The sequence below is a fragment of the Erpetoichthys calabaricus genome, chromosome 2, assembly GCF_900747795.2.
Source record: "Erpetoichthys calabaricus chromosome 2, fErpCal1.3, whole genome shotgun sequence".
In the NCBI taxonomy this organism is placed as follows: domain Eukaryota; kingdom Metazoa; phylum Chordata; class Cladistia; order Polypteriformes; family Polypteridae; genus Erpetoichthys; species Erpetoichthys calabaricus.
The window spans coordinates 211733495-211738768 of NC_041395.2; positions in this window are offsets into that span (position 1 = coordinate 211733495).

A 5274-nucleotide genomic window follows, 5' to 3' on the forward strand; every position below is an offset into this window, starting at 1 on the left:
TAAAATGTGATCCTAAGACAAAACATTCATTGAAGACAATAACATGTGAAACTATTGAAAATAGAACACATTGTATTTTTTTGCCTAATTTAAGACCAAAATATTTTTTACACATTGAAGAAGTTATGGTTTAAATAAAATTAAAAACAAAAAATTAATAGGAACAAAACACAGTTAACATATTCTAAGAACTATAGAGGATCTATAATTTAGCCATATACTGTAGCTGAACATCTCCCTGGTTTAATGAAAAAACTCGAGCTCTTAAATTAGAGTGTCGAAAACTGGAGCACAGATGAAGAACAACAGAGCTACATGTCTTTCAAATTGCATGGACAGAGAGTGTTAAAAAATATAAAAAAGCTCTCTTTAAAGTTTGCTCAGAATACTATTCTACAATAATAGATAGCAATAATAAAAATCCTTGGGTACTGTTTAGAACAGTTGCTAAATTAACAAATGGGAATTCAGATCTACAGTGCAAAATACCAACGGATATTAGCAGTACAGACTTTATGAACTTCTTCAATGAAAAAATTAAAAATATAAGATCTTAGATCTCAGCATCACAGTACAAACCGCATACTAGCTTAGCAAACCCTGCCTCACATTGCATTCAGCACTTTAGTAATTTTAATCCTGTAACTGAGCAGGAAGTCTTAATTTTAATTTCTAAAATGAAACCCACTACTTGTTCCCTAGATCCAGAGCCAACAAAACTAGTAAAAAGTGCAATGGATGTTCTTGCAGCGCCTATTCTAAACATTATCAATAATTCATTATTGCATGGCACAGTACCTGATGCACTAAAAGTGTCAGTCATTAAACCATTACTTAAAAAGTCAGACCTAAACCCACACATACTAAATAATTATAGGCCTATTTCAAATTTACCCTTTCTCTCTAAAATAGCCTACTAGAAAAAGTAGTCGCCAATCAGCTTCAGTTACACCTTACGCATTACAATTTATTTGAGAAATTCCAGTCTGGTTTCCGCACTGGTCATAGTACAGAAACAGCAATAACGCAGGTTGTAAATGACATTCTTATATCCTCTGATGAAGGAAACTCCACTGTAATTATGTTGTTAGACTTAAGTGCAGCATTTGACACCATTGACCATTCTATTTTACTGCACAGGCTAGAAAATGATGTTGGGCTTACAGGCACTGTGCTCGCTTGGTTTAGTTCTTATTTATCGAATCAATTCCAATATGTACAGAAATGTGCTGACAGCACTCCGTCATTATACACAGAAGTGAGATATGGTGTCCCACAGGGCTCAGTACTGGGACCTTTACTGTTTTCACTTTACATGCTTCCATTGGGATCTATCATTAGGAAACATAATGTTAATTTTCACTCGTATGCAGATGACACCCAGTTATACCTTTCATTTAGATCAAATGAAGTTTCTCCGATGTTGTCATTAATTAGCTGTGTTAGTGAATTAAAGGAGTGGATGGATGAGAACTACTTGTCTTTAAACACAGATAAAACAGAGATGTTAATTGTTGGAGGGAATGACGCTGATCACAACAATATTTTGTCATCATTTAACTCAGTTGGAATCACCATTAATTTTACTGAATCAGCCCGCAATCTAGGAGTTATCTTTGACTCTAGCATGTCATTTAAAGCGCATATTACAAAGTTGTCCAAATCATGTTTCTTCCATCTTAAAAATGTTGGGAAATTAAGGCGCTTTCTAAATAAACAGGATTCTGAGAAATTAATTCATGCATTTATTACTAGTAGGATTGACTACTGCAATGCGGTGTTCACTGGATGTTCAAACTGTTCTTTATACAGCCTCCAGGTAATCCAAAATGCTGCTGCAAGAATTATTACAAGAACAAGAAAATACGAACACATAACTGCAGTTCTTAAATCCTTACACTGGCTCCCGGTTAAGTTTAGGGCAGATTTCAAAATCCTTCTTTTAGCATATAAAGGATTAAATGGCCAAGGTCCGGCTTACTTGTCTGAACTTATCATGACTTACAAACCAGAGCGGACATTAAGATCTCAGGATGCAGGTCTGCTTATGATTCCAAGGATTAATAAAATAACAGTGGGAGGTTGAGCTTTTAGTTACAGGGCCCCTGAACTGTGAAATGGTCTGCCTGCTACTATAAGAGATGCCCCTTCGATCTCAGCTTTTAAATCCCGGCTGGTGACTCACTACTTCAGTTTAGCATATCCTGACTAGAGCTGCCGATGAACTATACAGACTACATCTCTGTTGTTAGTGATTAGCACTAAAACATAAGTAATATGATAGTTATAATTTGTCACTAACCCTCACCTATTCTGTTTGTCTTCTCGGTACTCAAATGTGGCACTTGGTGCCACGGCCCACCTGCCAAGTTGTTTTGCCTGCCTAAGGTAAAGTCATCCCTGATGGAGGATCACAGGAATCGTGTGGTAGAAGGGTCCTTTCATCGGATTGGCTTGCCCAGCGCTATTTCAGCTGTGGAATGGCCAAATGGGGAATGCAGCTTGATGGCTGAGGTCTCCAGGACTCTAAACAAATCCAAATCATATTATGTGATGTCATCTACTGTTAAATTCTGCTCCTTACTTGTACAATTTTTATTTTTATACTGTATTGAGAATTTGTTCTGTTCTGTGTATTGTATTGTATTGACCCCCTTCTTTTTGACACCCACTGCATGCCCAACCTACCTGGAAAGGGGTCTTTCCCAAGGTTTCTTCTATTTTTTTCCCTACAAGGGTTTTTTTGGGAGTTTTTCCTTGTCTTCTTAGAGATTCAAGGCTGGGGGGCTGTCAAGAGGCAGGGCCTGTTAAAGCCCATTGCGGCACTTCTTGTGTGATTTTGGGCTATACAGAAGTAAATTGTATTGTATTGTATTGTATATACCGTAAGTTAAATGTTACTGTATATTGAACTGAGATATCACAAAATGTAACCCATTGTAAAACTGGACTTTGTTTGGGTCAGCAACACTTTTTAGAAGTATCTCTTTAATGCCCTAGTAAAGTAAAAGTGGCCCTATCCTAGCCATTAGTTTTAATCAGTTTGAATAAGATTGATAAGAATTCATTTTTCTGTTATATATTTTGTCCAGAAATGCACATTTACTAGAATAATGACCAGTATAACAGATTTAGGTCTTCGAATATGAACATATTTACATTATTTTATACATTTTAAACATGTAAATTCATGCTTCAGCCAAAGTAATTTTAGTGTATAGGATGGATGGATGGAAATTTACAGTTAGTGGAACCTTTTGTACTATGGATCCATTTGTACAGTTTATTGTTTGACAGTCTGAAAATATTGGTCATTCGAATGTGGTAACTTTGTTTTGCAAGATTACTTAATAATAAATAGTAAATAAATAGTATAAAATAATTTTTGAATATGAAATGTTAATTCTGCAATAGATATTCCTTGATATTTCTTCTTAGATGTAATTAGTGTATATTTTAAAATGTGACATATTTGACACAGAGGTTTGTTGGAGTGTGTTGTCTATTTTTCATTTGGCTAAAAAAATGTACCATCTAAGCTTATGGTGATTTATGCTGTTATTCTATTATATGTGTGGAAAATACATCATTTATTTCTCATAATTAAAGTTAAAATAGTTTACTTGGTAATGGGTTTATTTTCTTAATATGGGTCATGAGGGTCCTAAAATTATTGAACACAAGGCAAGAAAACGCTGGACAGAACAAAATTCATTTGTAGAATGGTTGACAATTTTATTTAAAATAATTGCTATATCCTTGTACTTTTTCTTATAACATTATATAACTGCATTCTGAAAAAATGATGTACATATTGGGCCAAATTTATTAGAGCTTTAAAGCTATAAAGAAAAGGTAAATATTTGGATGACAACTTCAGCTTAGTAGTACTAGGGTGTTGTACCGTGTTAGCCATTATGAATGTGGTGAGAAGTTAAGCAAAATGACACCTTTTATTGGCTATCTAGAAAGATTACAATATGCAAGCTTTCGAGGCAACTTGGGCCCCTTCTTCAGCTTAGGATATTTACATTTTTGCGGCTATCCTGCTATACTGTTTCACCAGCAATTTTAAGAACACAAAGTAAAATAATTCATTTTCTTTCCAATTTCCCCTTTAGAGTCTGTCATTATTAAAAATGGACTCCATAAGAGAATGAGTATATGGTATTATTCTCAGAGTATCAAGTACTGTATACTGATTTTCACATTTATGTACAACTTCAGAAAAATGAGCACTTATCTCATTAAATGCAAAACACCTTAATCTTGTACCCCCAAAAATTGCATAGGAGAAACATATCAAATTATCTAAGGTCACCATTTGTTAACGTTATGGGTATGGTCTTGGCCTTTGCCTCTCTGTGTGTTCAGCTAACCACTCCCATCTAGTTAGATTTTTCTTATTACTAGCATATTGAGATTTTTGACATGCTATTTTCTATTTTTGCCTTTGTCATGCAATTTTTGGATTCTAATGCATGCTTTGCTTGCCTACTCATGTTTTTGAATGCCATCATCTTTTCTGACCATTCTGTTTTATGGACAATAAAATATTTTATTTTATTTTGGTTTACCTTCTTCTCTGGGTTTTGACAGTTTTCTTACCTAATGACCAAAGCAACAATACATTTTGTGCAACCTGCAGTGTATTAAGAAACAGGACTTCACTTTTGACTGTTAAGGTTGGGCTTCCACATGGCAGTGAGAAATGGGCACTATGCTTAGAAAGCACACATAGCCTGCATGATTGTGACACACTTATTTCCTTCTTATTCATGAGACTCCAATGTAAAGGCATCATAACAGTGGAAGGATTTAAAGGAGTTAAGAATAGTAAGGCATTGCACCACATAAGTCTATTTGGTAATGCTTGTTTATGTATTTGGTATACTGTGTTATACTTGACGCAGACTGTATTTTTACCAGTGGACATTTCAATTTTCATCTCACTGATCTGTGATATAATTGAGGTGACTTAATTTAATTTTCTTGATAGTAATCAAGAAATAGATATAAATAGTTTAATACCCACCTTACTGCATCAGATAGGTGTATATATTCTTTGTCAATTTCTTCAATGTATTCATTCTTCATTTTAGTTAACATACTTAAATGGAACCAACAGATTGATATTTCAATGCTTAATATGTATATAGAAGAAGTACAAATACAGTTTGTTTGCATTGCTTTAGGTATTTGGGCAGATGATATTTGCAAACATCACATTTATTTTCCTACCAGCAGGGGGTATCAGACATCCAAATTCAACTT